General features: G+C 43.3%; 1 protein-coding gene across 1 annotated transcript in view; it reads left to right on the top strand.

Moving 5' to 3' along the window:
* Positions 1 to 19,213, top strand: part of Clstn2 (calsyntenin 2) — a 593,894-nt gene that overhangs the window by 200,556 nt on the left and 374,125 nt on the right. The gene's annotated exons all lie outside the window — the stretch shown is intronic.

Raw genomic sequence — 19,213 nt, 5'->3', positions numbered from 1 at the left:
GATGCAGAGCTGCTATGGTAACAAAGCCTGTGTAAAGCATCCATCCGACACAGCAGTCCAGCAGAAGGCAAACCTGAAGCAGCAACTGCTGCTGTAATGACTGTAATCACCACAATGAATGCATGCAATCATCACGTGTGTGAACATAGGTATTTCTGCCAGGTCGGCCCAACTCTTGTGGAACTGCCTTTCTCCTCTCTTACTACAGTGGTTAAAAGTCCCCTGTTTAAACCTGCTGGAGTCCTGCAAGCTGAATGAACAGTGTTTCCCAGAGCCCCTCAGCTCCATCTTACCCTTCTTGTGTTAGTCATTGTTCTTCTGAGAAAGAACCAACAGGATATCTGCATGTCCTATCCGTTTATACATATGGAGATACATTGTGTTAAATCACACAGTCATCAATGTCTTGCCCCAGTGGACCATACCACCATGGAGAACTAAGAGTCCCACCTTTAAACCAGCCGTTCTCAATCTTCAAAATGCTGCCACTCTTTAGTAGTGTGACTCATAGTGTGGTGACCCCCAGCCATACAGTTATTTCATTACTACTTCATGACCGTAATCTTGCTACTGCTATAAATCCTAATGTAAATGTCTGCTATGCAACCCCTCAAGAGGTCATGACCCCCAGGTAGAGGACCACCATTGTAAACTCTTTTCATGAAGCTGGGGAACATGGAAAAGCTAGTGGTGTAAACCAGCCTAGGCCAACGGTCTGAGACCTGGGTGGCTGACGGTGTGAATCACAGCAACTCTCAAGCGTGAGGAGTGGACACATGCCTGGGTGTGCACCCAGGCATGTGGATGCCCACCCCAGACTGGGCCCCACTTCTCTTATGAAATGCCAGTGTCTGAAGGCAGACGAAGATGGCTATCGCATCTCAAACGAAGTGAATGAGTTCAACTTTCTGCCATTTTGATCTGAGAGGCCCTGAGCAAGTGAAATGATATCTGTTCATGAGGTTGAGAGTTTAGTTTTCTTTCTTCAGCCTTAGGATTCAATAGCTCATTGACTCTGGAAACACCCTCACACACACGCTCAGTAATGAGAGTTGGCCCGCTCTCTGAGCATCCCTTTAGTCCAGTCACGTTGATGTAGGAATTTAGTCATCACCCTGCTCTGTCAGTCTCAGGGAGTGTTTCTGGGCCCATCTGCATGCAGTATGGAGTCTGGTCAGGAACAGGATCATTTGCGCAGAAAGGTAGGATCATCTGACAGAAGCACTCTTAACTGAAGCTTTGGGGAAAAGAATGGAAAGACATGTTATGATTACAGCTTTCCTAATAGGGGAGGGCATCCTGGGGGGTGGCATGCTAATTAGCATGTTGTATGTTGTCTACCTCACAAAGGACCTTTGTGCTGTCTGTCAGCTTCTGCTTGGTAGATACCAAACACTGCAAAAGCAAATGATATCGTGACTGACAGCTTAATAGACAGCTCTTGGAGCCGAGCGTGCTCCCCAGTGCTCCAGCCAGATAAAATTAACAAACGCTTTCAAGATCTTCTCTCTGGCTAAGTCTGTGAGAGAGACATACTAGTAAGCTCCCCAATCACATGAAAGGCAACGGGGTCTCTGTCAAACCAAAGATTAGGAGACGGGGTTTTGCCAACAAGAGTTGCTAAGGACTGACTTCCATTAGTGTTTCTGATGACAGGTAAAATTCGGAAGGGTGGAGACAAGTCCTACTCCTGTTAACGTGAGGCCTCTTAAGCGAAGGCCACTGGTGTGTGAGAGTCAATCTGCCTCACAGACAGACTGCTCATTCTGTTTATTATTGCAATTACTCAAAACAGCCTTTATAGAAAATGCTCAGAGAGTGCAGGGTCAGATTAGCCAGACCCAGCTCCAAATGCTGCAGAAAGTTAGTTAGAGTGGGTCCAGGTCACTCTAGACCGGGGATTCTCAACCTTCCTGAGGCTTCGAGCCTTTAATAGGCTGTGGTGTTACCCCAGGCATAAAGCAATTCTCTCTGCTACTTCATAACTGTGATTTTGCTACTGTTGTGAATCGTAACGTAAATATCTGTGTTTTCCAATGGTCTTAGGCAAGCCCTGTTGTTTGATATACTATTCACCCAGGCTAGCAGCCCTCAGGTTGAGAACTGACGCTCTGGACCCTTTCTGAGCAACCTCAGGCTGCATGCTCTGGCTCGGGACCTTTTCTTCTGCCTCTCTTTCAAGCATTGATACTTGTGAATGTTGAGGTCATTTCACAGCACTTATGAATGAAGTACTATGGTACTTCCCACCAAGGAGGGCGAGACAGGGCCCTGACCTCGGCGCCACTGGTGCCCCTCACCCATTCCTTGGCACTTTTACTGTCTTGTAGTGGCTCAGTTACAGTGTTCCCACAATGTGATTGCTTTCAGATGAGACCATTTGGGGCTTTGCTGAACCTTCTAGAATGCTGCTTCTGGCACAACATGTGATAGATGGTGTCACTTTGGCAAATATCTATTCAGTGGCTATGGATAGCCATCACCAGGAAGCTGGGGAGGTGGAGACAACCCAGCCATGCTGTCAAATTCCTTTCTGGGACCTATAAGATGAACCCTAGGAATATCAACCATAGACTCTAATAGCTCTATGTATACAGAAATGAAATGTCTTCTACACTCAGTTTCTAGGAGGAATGAAGGTATGCATCAGGCTCTCTGGACAGCACACGGGGTCCCTGCACATGGGGTCCCTGCACAGCATTGGCTGAAAGGCCCATGAATCCTGAAGAGAGAAGCTCCCCAGATGGCTTCAGCAAGCCATATGGGGTCCCAAAGGACTAGTTAGATGATGAAACCACTTTCAGCTGTGTCAGCAGAGCCAGGCCTGTGATGGGGAGTGTGTCATCACTTTCTGTCTACAAGTGCAGAGCTTCCCTGGCCTTGAGCCTGGGGGTCCTAGTGGCAAACACTAGACAAACACTAGCCGAACACACTGGCAGCTTCGCTCGCATGTTCTTCCAAGGCTTCTGCAGTTTTACAAGCTCTGGGCAATATTCCAGAGCCACTTCTAAGCCACTTGTGGCGCATTTCTTGAGTTCAAGGAATATCATTCTTAGAGGTGGGAGGATGCTCTTCCTGACCTCTCACCCCTGTGAGACAGACAGCATTCCAGAATACTTTATCCAGAGAAGATCATCGCCCATGTGTGATACTGACCTGCCTCCTTGAAACCCTGATATTAAAAATCCCCCAGATTTATTTCTGCAAATCAGTTGGATAGCCTTGAACTTGGGACCGTAAATGTTTGGAGCTGCAACACAAATGCTGAGAATATTTTTCACCAGAAATCCCACTTTTAACCCTCCAATGAGGCTTCCCACTCTGTGCTCCTTAATGGTTTACAAAGCCTATTGTAAACAATCTGTGTGAAGGGGCCCAGACTTCACAACAGAGGAAAAATCAACAAAACTGGAGGCAAGTAGAATTTAATAAGTTTAACTAAGCATATTATAACTTATGGTAGCTAGGATGCCCTAAAGTTGCTGAACACACACGATGAGGGAGGAGGAATTTGAAGTTAAAAATGTGTGCAACAGAGGTTGTTCTTATTAGGAAAAGGACATAATAGGAATGGTGAGGGCTCAGCAAAGCATTGTCGGGCCATTGTTGAATAATGAATGGATGGTAGAGGCAATAAGAGAGGCCAGGAACACCCAGGCATTCTGCTGAACATGTTAGGTGGGGTAGGCAGTGATGTTCAGGTGAATAGGGAGCCTCAAAGGCTGCTCAAGCTCTTCTTAAATAAAGCAGGTGGGCAATTTGACATTGTGTTACATTAAAAACGTGGCAAAATCCAGTCAATGTTGTGCTGACAATGCAAAGAAAATTTATCTTAGTCCAAGAGAGTGGTGATGTTGGCAATAAGAGTTCCCATGCTCTGGGGTGGAGTCAGTGAAGGGGACATTTCATTTGCAATGTCTGTGTCACTCCAGAGCTTGAGACTGGTTGCCATGTAAACATCATCTGTCTGTTCCCTGGACCTGCTCCAGGGAACAGACACCTTGGACATTTGTTTATAAACAAGTACCCAAGCATCCCTCTGTTTACCTCCAAACACTTAGTGAGTGCCCACTAGACACCAGGCATCTGCTTTAGGGGCTGGAAATAGATGGACAACAGGCTGACAGGGGAAACGAATATGTTGTCTTTCAGTGTGTTGAGTGAATCAAAGTTTAAATGGATGGCTGGTAGATGGCTGGATGGCTTCATGGACAGACAGACAAATGGACAGATGAATGGACTGAGTGAGTGGATATTTGTCTTGTGTAATAGAGGTTACCATCAAATACATGGAAACAAGGTAGTGGGACAAAGGTATTTCCAGAGGATTTTCATTCATTCATATAGGGTCTGAGGAGACCTGTTGGACCTCCTGAGAAGAACTCATCCTCATTCTGGGAGTCAGAAAACACCCCAGGATAGGACGATCCTTGTGGCTTAAGCATCAGAGTAGTCTAACATGCTCCTGCCAGTTTTTTAACCTTGCTTCTGGCACAGCATAGGCCCTCCCACTGAGAGGCTCTTATTCCTAGGAATGATCTCCTGGCCTGACTATTAACCGCCTACATATTGAGTCCATGGGTAGGGGGCAGGGTTTACCACATTGCTCCTGTGATTAACATCAATCGCAGAGCCAGCTGTGAAGGACCCCAGGGCTCCTACACCTACAAGGCTTACAGGACTCTTATTGCATCTGGAGGCTGAAGGGGGATGGTAAATAGATTGAGTGTTATCACTAGTCACCAAGCAGAGCTGAGAGAACTCTCTCCTTTAGCTAGGGAGGTGGGGTCGGTCTCCTTTTTTTTTTCCCCAAGGCTTTAATTGCTAATGACTTTGAGTGGGATTTGTTAAAGCGATTCTTTGTGTTCAACCTTTTATTTTTTTAATACTTTTTTTTTAATCCAAAGTCATTACTCACTGTGGTTAGTTTGGATGTTTGAGACAGCCCAGCCTGGCATGTTCCCTATCGTGGCACTTTATAAATGTTCATGCTGATTAGAACTTTTATTTTTCATAATGACCCTCTAATGTAATGATAATGCAAGTAATAGTCCATGTCTAATGGCCTCTTGTCCAAGGGCTGAGGGAATTCATTTAATGTATTTAGTGCCAAACTCCTAAAAGAAAACTATTTAAACTGCTGCATTCACTTATGCATTTTTATGAATCTCTGGGTAATAAAAGGGAATGGCTCTTCTGGAAGTTTGGAAGACATGGAAGGGTTTCTAGTCACTTGGCTCCATTTTGATTATGTGTACCTGTCTTCCTTATCACACAGCTGCTAAGACCAAACTCTAGGCCAGCTTCATGATGAGGACACTGTGGACAAAGCTGGGTCTTTTGCCATCCTTGGTCTGTTCTGGATGAAGTGGGAGCAGATGCTTAGGTTCACAAACGGCCTGTGGGTACAGCTGGCTGCTAGGGAACAGGAGACTATCATAGGAGTGAATCCTGAGACTTACTCTCTAAGGCAGACAAACGAAAGCTGAGGAGTCTTTTGACATGGCTGTCTCCTGAGAGGCCTTGCCAGAGCCTTACAAATACAGAGGCAGTGTTCGCAGCCAACCATTGGACTGAGGACAGGGTCCCCAATAGAGGAGTTAGAGAAAGGACTGAAGGAGTGGAAGGGGTTTGCAACCCCATGGGAAGAACAATTATATCAACCAACCAGATTCCCCTAGAACTCTCAGGTACTAAGCCATCAACAAAGGAGTACATATGGTTCCAGCTGCACATGCAGCAGAGGATGGCCTTGTCATCAATGGGAGGAGAGGTCCTTGGTCCTATGAAGGCTCAATAGATGCCCCAGTGTAGGGAAATCGAGGGCAGGGAGGTGGGAGTGTGTGTCTGAACACCCTCATAGAAGCAGGGGGAGGGAGGATGTGATAGGGTGTTTCCAGGAGGGAGGGAAACCGGGAAAGGAGATAACATTTGAAATGTAAATAAAGAAAATATCAGAGAGAGAGAGAGAGAGAGAGAGAGAGAGAGAGAGAGAGAGAGAGAGAGAGAAAGAAATATTTAACTACTGGAGAAATAGAAAGTCCCAAGAGACTGCTCAGTACCCCACTGACCTTAACTTCTCTTTCAGCTCTTTGTCTCATAAATAAAACTGTTTCCTCCACTTTGCTTCATGTCACTTATGTTCAATTGTGCTTTGCTGGATTGTGGTAGGAGCACAGAGTGAGTTTCTACCCATCTGCTTGGAGTAACCACTAGACAGTGATGGAAGCAGATATTGTAAAATCAGAACTCAATGCGACCTTGGCTTTCAGTCAAAAGAAACTCTCACCAAGCCTTAATTTCTTATCTGTTAAAGATATACTATGTGCATATTAATTGATGCTTTGCAAGTTTTTAAAGGTTAGATGGATCCCAGTAAGTGCTTCCCAGGTCAGATGTCAAATATGTGGGTAGAGATGGTGTTCAGCTCTCTCTCTGTTTCCAGCATTGCCTCAACTTCAGGGAGGTAGTTGACCCATGGTAACACACCTTCCTGAGGTCCTGATAAAGCATCCCAAGAATGCCAGTAGATGCTGGCTCTCCCATTGTAGGGTAGCTGGGAAAGTGCCAGCTGCTGAGCAGCCTGGAGCTCATTGAGGACTGTCACTGGGCTGAGCACAAACCCTCTTCTCATCTTCCTGCTTCTTTCCTTCTTTTTCAGAGATGTTGTTTTCAGGAACTCTCCTAAACCTACTGCAAACTAAGAGGCCAAGGGAGCCCAACATGTCAGACACAAAACATATCCCAGCACATGGGACGTGTGCTCATACCACAGAAAGTATTCATTCTTACAAAACAAACAAAACCCCAAAACCAAAAACCAAAACAATGAAGTCAAACAGAAAATTGGCTCAAATTCCATGGCACCCTCTGCATCTCATTCTTATTGAAAATACCTTCCTTCATGGAGAGATCACTGACATTAGGATTGCACAGTGAGAGGCCTATGCCTTCCAAGGGCTTCTTTTAATCACTGACATAAGGGAAGAAACATATCTAGTGTTTAATAAATTCGTGGACATTACTTAGCTACTTGTAATATTTGGCTTCATAGGACCAGGTGGAAAAATATGTTCCTTTTAGACACCTCACTTGAAAATATATATAGCTCCAGGGCATCTGTGTCTCCAGCTCATTTTCAAGGGACAGGCAATGACAAAGTGTGAGCTTTGGCAGTGGGCTGGAAAGCTGACTTAGGAGAGAGACATTGGATGAGGGTGAAAACATAGACAAGGTGAGCAGTGAGTTGATCCATGAGAAAACAAGGGAGGGTCTAGGTGGACTCCCTGGCTTTGACTCTGCTTTCCTTCTCTTCCTACTTGGTCACACAGGACCAGTGGAGCCCCAGCCCTGCTCCTGAAGGCCTGCACGGGTGACTTTATCATTGACCTCCATTCTTCTGAATTTCCTACAGAATTATACATGGGACACTAATAATTTACAGATATGAGTAATAATACTAATCAATGCATTTGTTAATTTGGGTATTCTTAAAATCTGTGGCATTCTGAGTCCTGGTCTTATATCCTTGGGAACTTTTCTAAGTGGAAGTCATCTCATTTCCCTCATCACACATGGAAAGGTCTATCGATCTTTTCAAATGGACCATACCTGCTTCCTTTAGTCACCCCCCATGCAAGTCTCTGTGCATAGAATGACCCACCTGTTATAACTTAGCATCTCTGTAAACTTTATTAATTGTTTTCAATATGGGGGATTAACCTAGGTGTCATACATTCTAGGGATATGTTTTGTCTCTGAATTATACTCCCAGCCTCACATCTGTCACTTTAAATAAAAAAATGGCCCTCACTAGCACACTCAATTAGGTCTCTGCCCCTTGACATATGTCCTTATAAAATCATGTCCTCTTTCTGAGCACTTAGCCTGATTAAAATTATTAATATAATTACTTAGTGCAATTAGTATAATTTTGAATGTAATTGTTAATGCAATGCATCTAAATTTCTAGCATATATACATATTTACTAAATAATATTTGTTGAATAAAAATATCACGGTGGACCTCAGTGTGTCTGGGGAAGTTAATGTGTGAATCCCACTGGCCTTGTTCTTTCTGGAATGTGGGTTGAAATTTATGTCCAGAGTGGTGGAGGTACTGGCTCCTGATCACTAAGAGTTCCTATTGCTGCAATGAAAAACCATGACCTAAAAGCAAGCTGGGGAGGAAAGGGTTTATTTGGCTTACACTTCCACATTATAGTTCATCATTGAAGACAGTCAGGACAGGAACTCAAGCAGGTCAAGTAACCTGGAGACAGAAGCTGATACAAAAGTCACAGAGGGGTGCTGCTTACTGGCTTGCTTCCCACAGCTTGCTCAGCCTGTTTTCTTATTACAACCCAGGACCACCAGCCCAGGGATGGTCCCACCCATATTGGGATGGCTTCTCTCACATCAATCATATTTAAGAAAATGCCCTACAGGTTTGTGCACAGCCTAATCTTATGGAGGCATTTTTGTCAATTAGGGTTCCCTCCTCCCAAATGAGTCTAGCCTTTGTTGAGGTGATACAAGTGAGCCAGCCCAGTTCACAGAGCTTTGCTTTGCACGTAGCCTCCTCCTTCCTTTATGCCGCAGGAGATCTCAGTTTTATCCCCTCTGTGCTCAGTGGAGTTTGGGATAATCATTATCTCCAAGACACAAATGCTTGGTAATCTAAGGAATATTTAAAGAGTGTTCTACAAAGAAGTCCTGAAACAGACCTTGAAGCCCCTATCTATTGATACATGGACTAAATTTCCCCAGCATTCTATAAAAAAGAATCCTGACATACCCAAGAGGGAAGCCTATAGACAGAGAGGCTTGGTGTAGCTGTCTGGTTCATGTGGTGTGTCAAAAAATTTTGGTCATGAAGAGTTATATGCAGGGGCACAGTGTGGGACTTGTTAAACATCAGTACTAGAGAGTTTAAGGTCTCGGCTTCCACTGTTGAAGGAGAGGGTCCTGGTAGGTGTCCTCTTTACTATTCTTAATTTACTATTCTACAAAGAGGGCTCATCTTGGAGAGAAACTTCTGACCACACTGACATGGATGCTAGTTCAATCTAGCTTGGTATACATTGATTGGTGCCTCTTTTGACTCTGTCCTGTGTTGGGGCAGGTGCTGCTTTATAAAGATAAAGGGATGGAAGGACAAATGTTCCTACTGGCACAGAACACACACAAGGCTGCCAGGCAACTAAAAGAACACATAACCACTTGGGCTAGAGCTACCTTTCTGTGGAAGAAACTTGGCAAGAGCGCTGGCTTGGAGCTTTAGCGTTCTGCCTAGTGGCAATATGAAACAAGGCTGCCCCATTCATCGTCTCCCTACCAGCCCAGGGATGTGGCAGCTTAGACTGGCTGTAAGGTTTGAAGATCACCAAGTGTGCTCATGTAAGTCTGAGAGGAGGATGTGAGAAAGGAACTCAAGCATAAAGTGAACCAAAAAGACGATTTCTCAAAATGGTTCCCTTAATCCCTGCCCTTCTTGAGAGTCTCTTTCTTTTAGAGGATAAAAGGTTGTTGGACTTCTCAAATTCTTTTAGGACATAAAATGAAAGCTTGAGTATAGAGGGCATCTGAAAGAAGCCACACAGATGCCTTGGTGACCCCAGGGTGTAAGTAACAGATATCTGTGATGGCATGCCATGAATGCTGAGGAAGGAAGGGGCTTCCAGAAGATTCAGATGGACAGGAAAGAGGCTCTACAAAGAGGGCTCGTCTTGGAGAGAAATTTCTGACATCACTGACATGGATGCTAGTTCAATCTAGCTTGGTATACATTGATTGGTGCCTCCCATGGCCCAGACACTATTTGGAATCTGGATAGTGATGGAGAGAAGAGACAAGACTCGTATTTCCAGCACTTACATTCCTGAGGGCCAAGAGAAACAATAGAAAAGTCAAGGCTGACAAAAGATAATTTCCTGTGTTGATATTATAATAAAAAAGAATCCAGATAGGGTCTCCGGGAGCAACTACTTGGAGGTCTGGGTCAAGGGCACTGATGTCAAGGAGCTGGTCATGTGACTAGGGAAAAGCATCAGAGAAAGAGCTAGTGCTGGTTGTTTCAGCGTGGGACGGAGTATGGAAAATCTGGAGGCTGGAGTGGAAATCAGTGTGGTTTGGCTAGAGCGGGCAAGAAATTGATGGGAAATGAGTTGGCAGTGAGTGAGAAGAAGTTTGAAGTTTGGAGTCTTTTAGAAATGCCCACCCTAGAAGCTGTGTGGAAAGCATTATAGGTACTGAGAGTGGAGAGATGAAGGCAAACTGGGGGCTCTTATAGAGAATATGGGAGGTAATGGTGTTGGCATCTGGGAGAAAGGGACATTCTGCACTCTACTGTGTTGGTCTAGAACAGGCAGAGCTTAGTGGTGGTTGTAGATGCACAGATGACCAGGGAAAGGTGGACCAAGGTGCTTTTGAAAGTGTTGACTTGTCCAGCTACAGTGAGAATATTTTCTGCTTTGGAGGAAAGGAATAAAGCTGGAGAGGACATAAAATTTTGTTCTTTTTCCCAAATGACAGTGGGAAAAGAGAGGTTTCTCGAATAGCTGAGTAGTATTTATAAATTATTTATAGTCTGGGAATTGTCTTTAAAAGAAAAATGGATAGGTCAGCTGATAAAGCTGGCTGGACATCCTGGCTTTCCTCCTCCCCTCGGCAACTGTGAGATTCCTGACTGTGCCCAGCAGTCCGACTTGATTGGTGCACTGGAAAAGCCGATTGATACCATCAGACTGGTTATCATGAAAGGCTGGCTCAGCCTAGTTTGCTGTAGTCTCACCAAGTGTTCATTCTGAGCTGGCTTCCTCCATTCAATAACCTATGGGCAGGTGACATTCTGAAAGTCAAGGGAGTGTAGAGTTTTAAAACATAACTTGAGATCAGAGTATCTCAGAAAACATCTGAAATAGTTGGGACCAAGAAGAGAGAGCAGGAAGCTAAGTTTATAGCCTAAATTACACTTTAGTCATTCCCTAAAGCAGACTTATTTACAAACCTCTTAGAGACAGTTTTTCTAAGCATTGACAACTTCATTTGAGTATGTAATAGCCTTCATTCACAGTCCAGACCCCACCCCCACGATCCACAGCTACTAAGACAACGATATCAAATGAGCTTTATACTAAGTGCTACTATTGATTAGAAGAGGATGCCAGAAGCATCCTACTCAGGAAGGGTCCAGGGTCATGTCTAAGCTCGGCAGGATTGATAACTCATGTCTGCAATGGGTATGAGAGGGGAACATTTTTCTGTCCACTTGTTTTAAGATGTTTCAATTATAATTTAGTCTAAGTGAATTATAATCAAATTTCCATAGACAGTTCTGGGAATACACTCTTTTTTTCTGTTTTATGCCTGGAACAGGATATTACATATAACAAGTGCTTGATAAGTATTTATCAAATGAAAGAATAATATTTGGGTATAGTTTTTAAAGTTAAGGTTTGAGGATGTATCATATAGATTCCATTATGTCAGAGTCCCTAAAGGCAGGGCAAAGTTCTAGGTAGTGACATAAATACCTTGATCATCTTTCCTTGGTATTCACAGCCAATGGCTGAGGCTGACTGTATTGAGCGTGCTCAGGCAGACTCACTCTTGAAGGTAGTATGCCTCTGCATGCAAGCTTTGAACTTAAGGGTCCTGACAGGCTTTGTTTCCTCCTAGGTTGCCACGGGTCTGCCTTTGAGTTTCTTAATACATAATCTTTTTCTCCAGTAAAAGCGTGTTTAATCTCATGTTGGTTTTGTGGAGCTGAACAGAATTGGAAGAGCCCTCTTAACTCCACAAAATGCCAGTTGGGCATCCAAGGAATGTCACCCTCATCCTTTGTAGAAGGCACAGTAGGAAACAGATTGTGTCTCTTGAATGCTCACTGGAGAGAGGCAGCACAGCTAAGAACGTCAGTTCTTATTTTTTAAATGACTTGAGAAAACATTCTAAGAATTAACATGCTACTATCTTTATAAATATCTTCATTTTCATTACTATACAACACACCAAATGGCATGCCATCAATGGCAAGGCACCCATCTGAAGCTCAACATAATGAGCTCTGTGGTATCTAATTCTACTTGTCTTTGCATATTCATAAGAGTCTTTTGGTTTACCCCACTCCCAAGTCAAGTTATTGCTCATACATTTCATGAGCTCTGTACCAGGCAATATGCATTTTCTGTTCACAGCCCTAATTTCTATTGAGTATATAGTCTTTGTGACTTAGGCATTAGACTTTGTCCTGGAACTTTGAAATGTTGTGGAATTCTCCTCTTTCCTTGCTAGAGCCCTTCTAGGACTATATCTACCATCTACCATGATCATTCATTTACTCTGTTCATCCTACCATCTGTGTTTTCCCTGACCCTTAATCTAGTTATTTCCAGAGGTATTAATGTATATACAATCTAAAATTAATCAATCAATAGTTGCCCTTACACACTTCCAAACCAGAAATCTGGGTTAGGCCAATTTTACTCATTTGAGAAGAACCACTGAAGATGAATTTTGTCTCGATAATTAGCATCAGCAGTACAAGCTTGTCATTCATTGGTGATCTTTCAATGCACATTCCTGGAACATCACCCCTATGACAGATGCCATGATCAGTATCAGTGAGAACAGAGGTCCTATGCATCAATTTGGGGAAGGATATCTTAGGCTTTGAGAGTCTCAAAAATACCTTTTCTATTTACTTCTGTGAGAAATGAATGCTTTCAGTGCCTTTAAAATTGCTACCACCATGATTTCTCTTGTAACACATGATCATTGCCTGTCAAGTGCTCTGAAAATGCAGGAGCCAAATTCCCTTCAGAAATTCACCATGATGCGCTTAACCTTTGGCATCCTTGGTAGGGAATGGCTTATGCGTGGCTACTCCTACAACTTTGTGTGGCTGTTTCTACAACTAGGTTGTAAGAGATCTAGGAGCTGTGATTGCAAACAATCTCTCTCTCTCTCTCTGCTGCACATATTCCAGTTCATACAAAAGGAAAGGACCCCCGTCTTTCCCCAAGAGTCAGAGGCTCTACCTGCCTGCTGTCTGAGAAGCTATATGCAGAGCTCATTGCTCAAGCAGTGGCCTTTCCTGGTCAGAACTGCTCAGGGCTACAGTCACTACAGGGATATGCTTCACCCCAGGGAGTTCAATTCAAGAGCTGACAATGGGAACCTTGCACTGGTGACTTTACATCCCTTCCTCCCCCTCTTTCTCTGTCTCTTTCCTTTGTCTTATGCTCTTTCTTCTCACTCTTCCTTCCTTCCTTCTTGAGTTGTTTTACTCCTTTCAAATCCTCTCCCAGGCAGCATAGCAACCTTTCTTGTCTTGAAACAGTTTGATTATCCTAAATAATATTAGTAGCCCCTAGAAGATTTTGTTTTCTTACAGTTTTAAGCAGTTCTATTTACTACTTTAGTTATTAAAGCTCATAATATTAAATATGTATGTTATTTACTGCTTCATTTTTAAATAAACACAATGAACCATAGTATAGGCAAAATAACATACTTCTTATTGAAAATTACCATATCAAAAAATTTTAAAGAGTGGAGAGCACCATTGTTTCACAGTTTTGCAAATGTCAGTATTGTCTGGCTCAGAGGAAGCCAGCTGGCTTTTCATATCTGAGTCTGCAGTCTGTCTACGACAATATCACACTCCCTGAGATTACCCCCTCAGAGAGAATTAAAGCAAAAGAGGCAGATAGCACTGCAGTGCTTTAATGAAAATCTTGTGGATCTTGTGACCTCCAGAAAGGGTCTCAGGGACACCTCCCAAGTATGCATGGCCATGTTTTGAGAACTCTTGTCCTAGGTTTGGGACAGAAATGATCCAATATCTTCCTTACCATAGAGGAAAGACACAAAGGGTGATTTCCATGCAGTGCCATCCAGGTTATGCTGGAGATAGCCAGAGGTTGTGGGAGGACATGGAAGGGGATCTAACTCAGTCTCACGATGCATCTTGGGAGAGAATCAGAGTCCCTGGCTCAGTTGCTGCCTAAGCAGAGCTAAACTGAACAGGCAAGAACACAAGGATTCTTATGAAAACTGGAATGTTCTCATCAGCTGTGCTGTTCTCAGAACTAAATATGAGAATGACCCAGCGTATTTGGCTTTCAGCTTTAATATCATGATATATTGGAGGGGGGAGCATTTCTTTTTACCATTCTCTCTACCTCTGATATCCTTTCCCTTCTAAGCCAGAGCTGAAGAAACACAGATAACAGCTCCCATAAATAAGAAGTGAAATTGGCCTGCCAGTGTTTTCTTTCTGAAGCACTGAGAGGCAGGTGAGTACTTTGCAGTGAATATACTGTAAACCAGATAATTGCCATCCATCTTCTCGAACATCTCAGGATCTAAGGCATGGGATGGAATTCACAATAAAAATGTATCATGCACATTGGATCTTTTCTAGAACAAAGTTGACGGTGTAAGCCACAAAGGTTTTATTTATTAGTTTGCCAGTAGAGAAATGAAAATATCGTGTCTTTGCCTAAGGTTAAGAAGAATCCACATTCCCAGCCAAGCCTCTGCCTCAGGTGGAAGCTATCATTGTACAGACTCATCTTGGCTGAGCTTTAGTGGCTAGGTATTTTAGCACTCCTATTGAGGGCTAACATGTGCTTGTTTAGATCTAGCTAACATCTACACTTAGTTAGTTTTAATAGAGATGAACCTCACTGACATGCATTTTAATAGCAATGGCTGACCTTTCCGAGAAAGGATGAAAGTCTGTCTTAGGACTGTTGCATTTTTCTCCTCCCTGAGTTGCCTGCTTACTGGCCTCCCTATAGTTTCTGATTTGCTAACCCCTGAGAATGTTCAATGCATGAATCAATTCCTGGAATAAGCATACATATCTTTGCCCCCTCCTCCCTTTCTTCTCCATAATATTATATAGATTGCACAATGCCAGAATATATGTATATATGCAGATTTAGACATAGACAGTTTTCTGCATCCCTGGGCTGTCCTAACTGCCATTCGGGCAGCATTTGGTTTTGGCGATGTTATCTTGTTATGCCCTACTAAGCACTTGATCCAAAGCTTGACCCACAGGAAATGGAAATAAATTCCTGCTGGTATGCTTAACTATAGTTAGGAGGAAGAAGCTGGAATGGAAATATGATCTCTTCCATTAAGGGACCATGAATGTTTGTATCCTTTAAACTTTCTGGATCTCTATGCCCTTGTCCATGAAGTAAGACTAATGCTGCCCTCACACAAGGTAGTAGGGTAGATTTAGGCAGGTGTTGCTGTGAATCCTAGCACACAGTAGGTCTTCAGTAGCATCAGCTTCTGATTAATTACATGATGGCTCTGGTCTGATTCTGGCAATAACAGAAGAGGTTTAGACAATTATCTTCAGGAGCATAAATTTGAAAGTAAGTTACTGTCGGGTTTTAGGAGTTCAAATGTTTAAAATGCAGTGAAGTATGAGATATTGAAGTAATAACAATCTTGGGGAATTACAGATATAACAATTTAGTGCACACTTTAGTCCAATAACGTTGTTCAGTAGGTAAGACGTTTTGTGTGGAAAAATGAGCTGGTTCCTGCAACTGAAGAGGGACGTAAAGCAGTGCAGTGTCCCCCACTCCTATTCTACCCCATCCCTCCCTGAGCAGCTCCTGGCCTCCTTCAGGGACTCTGGTTTTTCCAGGCCCTGTGAAGTAAGGCTTCTTTATTCAAACAAAGACTTCAATTACAGAGTATCTATATTGGGGGGCATCCTAAACCTTGTCTCTGCCTTGATCTCAAGCTGTGGATTTGAGCCGTCTTAGGGACCTGTGAGGTGTCATGCACCTTTGAGCCAGATTTGGCAGTTGCTCTCCTAACAAGCCTGTGGGGTTGTGGTTTACCTTTCTTGTGTGAAGAAGAGAGTTGAAAGATTTGGTGAAGGTATTCTGTTGTTATGGAGCACTAGAAATTTGAAACTAGCACGGATTCTGTCTCACTCTGAGCAACTCACTCAATTAACTTTTTCTGTGCTAGACAGGAAGTTTCTAATTTTACGAGGTCAATTTTTGTCAGTGGTTGGCCTTACTTCTGGAGTGAATGTCGTCCTATTCAGAAAGTTTCCCCCTAGCCTCATCTCTTACAGGGTCCTGTGGATGATTTCTTTTGGCACTTTCAGTATTTTGGAGTTCACTCTGAGGTCTTAGATCCATCTGGCGTTTTTCAGTTTTGTGTGTACTGATAGATATGAGTCTAATTCCGCTCTGCATGTGGACATCCGGTTTTCCCAGCACCATTTGTTAAAGATGCTTTACTTTGTTTATTTGGGTTTTTTTTTTCTCTCTTTCTCTAGCACATACTTTGGCCTCTTGGTCAAATAGCAGATGGCTGTAGTTGCATGCATTCATGGTTGGGTCTTCTGTTTTGTTCTATTAGTCTACATGTCTGTTTTCATGATACGTGCTTTTATTACTGTGGCTGCATATTATGGATAGGAATCTGGTAAGGTAATCCCTCCAGGTGCTTATGGTCATATTGACTTTGGATATCTAGACTCCTTTGTGGTTCCCTATTCCCTCTAGGGGAATTTGCTTATTTCTGAGAAGAATGTCATGGGAATTTTGATTGGGATTTCATTGAATCTATACATTTCAGCACTCCTTCCATTCTACCTTGGGGTCAATTCAGGGTGAACTTTGATTAATTGTCCAAGTGTTTTGTATAGAGACAAGCTCAAAACTCACAGTTCTAACAGTATATATAACATTAGAATGTATACATTTCTACCTTTCTTCATATCCACTATTTATGTGGGATAGTGTCATCTTGTTATTACTAACTGTGGTTGTTTGAATATGCTTGGCCCAGGGACTCTCACTATTAGGAGGTGGTGCCTTGTTGGCATAGGTGTGGACTTGTTGGAGGAAATGTGTCACTGTATGGGTGGGCTTGGAGATCCTCTTCCTAGCTGCCTGGAAGCTAGTCTTCTCCTGTTTGCCTTTCAATGAAGATGTAGAACTCTCAGCTCCTCTAGCCCCTCATCGTCCTGGATGCTGCCATGCTTCCTGCTTTGATGATTATGGACTGAACCTGTAAGCCAGCTCCAATTAAATGCTGTCCTTTATAAGAGTTGCCTTGGTCATGCTGTTTGTTCACAGCAGTAACACCCTAACTAAGACACTAACACGCAGTTAACAATTTTGAAAGTGCTCAATACGCTACACAATTATTTGTGGACAGAATAGAAAAGATGAGAGGAAAACACAAATAGTGGGTAAGTTGATGAAAAGAGAGAAAGGGGAGAGGTGGTGGTGGGGATAGAGCAGAAGGGAAAGAGAAGGTCCACCTTCAGGAAAAGCCCCCTACCAGCTGAGGGTTAATGACTTAGCCATCCTTCCCACAATACTTCCAACACATTTAAAGCAGTGTAAATAAGACTCCTTTCTTGTGGATTTTAGCATGTGTGAGCTATGCACATGGAGTTCGGATTTAAAACGCTTTAATTGGTAACTTCCAGCAGAGCACATTGCCTCTCATTAACTGACAGGGTTACCTTAAGGCTTGCAACACATCCCCTCTTTGTATCTGGGTGATGTTGGATACCTATTGTAATCAGACATTGCCCATGTGCCATCTTGGAGGTGCCTAGAAGGTAAAGGAGTGCCTGCTTCATTGACCAGTGATTTCTAATATCCTGGAAACTGTCGGGAGCTACAGACCTCCTCAAATCCAAGAGGCTGCTTACCCTCAAGGCTTAGCATGGTTCATGGAGAAGAATGCTAGGAAGGGGCTAGTAAATATGCATTAGGCATGAGATAGGCAGAACAGGGTGATATGGAAGTACAGAGGGCTATGCGGGATTTAGAGCCTGACTTAATCTGGAAGGATGGACAGGCGGAGTGAGAGGCAGGGATTTGAGGAGAGGAAGAAATGAACACAAATGAGTAGCATCAGATGGCTATACTTTTCTGAGGGAAGCTGGTGAAGGAGCCCAGGACTGAAAAATCTAGCAAATCTTTTCTAGACAGCACCATTCTGAAGCAGGCAAAGAAGTACTTTTTTTTTTTTTTTTTAATGTGACCATATTTATTGTAAGGAATCATTGCAAGAAGTGACACCCACCAAAAACCATTTTAAGAAGAAAATAGTGGTTTTAAAAAGAACTAATAGTTTTAGTTCATTCATAATCAGGCTGGTGTGCATTGAAGAGGAAGCTGGGCACAGGGCTGGGAAGCAGAGTGGATGGTTGCCTTCTATAGCTCTCCATTTAGGGTGGATGCAGCCTTCCTCTCTAGGACCACACCCTAATCTTATATCCTCTTAGAGGTTGGCTTCCCTGATTTAAGTGAGCTCTCAATTTCCCCCAAACCTTGAGTGATCATTCCATGAATGTCGGCTCAAACTCTTTAGAAACTTCAGTGTTGTATGCTCATCCGCAAATAAATTATAGTTTCTGAGCCTCAAAATTTTCATGATACAATCAGCCTAGTCTTTGACATCTATCCATTTCCTCGTGGATGTGATGGCCACCCTGGCTTAAACAGCTATCTGAAGATCAGACCAGAAGGTGAACTGGGACATGGCATGCAACAGACCAGTTGGCAATGAGTACACCATAGTAGACAGAGTATAGTTAACCCTTTGAAAGCTTTTGCCACCATAAACCATACCTTATACTCAGCTTTACACAGGAACTGATATTAGAGTTCTGAGAGCTAATAGTTTCTGGGCAGATAACTTAATGTTAGAAGGAGAAAGTGTCAAAAGGTAACTGCCAGGCCCCCCTCTCCCCCCAGCCACAATGCTTTGCTGCTTTTGGGAGCATTAAAATGCTTTTTCAGAGGTAGAAGCAAAGAGAGGAGCATAGCATGCTCCCATGAGAAATGCTCTGTGCTCCAGTTAAAGAAGCATTGGGTGGTGAGACCTAATTTCTCTGTAAATGGAGCGCAAACATTACACTGGCGCCCCTCCTCCTCCAATTGCAAAGACACAGGTATTTTGCAAATTCTGAAACATGGAGAAGAGACAGGACAGGCAAGAAGCAGACCTAAAGGGACAGGATGTGATGGGCCACCCTCCAAAAGGTGTGTGCAGCAAACAGGAACACTACCCTGTGGGAAATGATACAAGGTCAATTCTGATGTTACATCTAAACCAGGCCATGCGTGAACGGACTGGCCTTGGCATATGGAAACAAACAGGCAAAGTATTTTGTTCAAGGTTCCAATGGTACAAAAGGGGA

This window comes from Mastomys coucha, unplaced genomic scaffold (genome assembly GCF_008632895.1).
Source record: "Mastomys coucha isolate ucsf_1 unplaced genomic scaffold, UCSF_Mcou_1 pScaffold23, whole genome shotgun sequence".
In the NCBI taxonomy this organism is placed as follows: Eukaryota; Metazoa; Chordata; class Mammalia; order Rodentia; family Muridae; genus Mastomys; species Mastomys coucha.
Note: the sequence above shows the minus strand (reverse complement) of the source record. Positions and strands in the feature narration are given on the sequence as shown.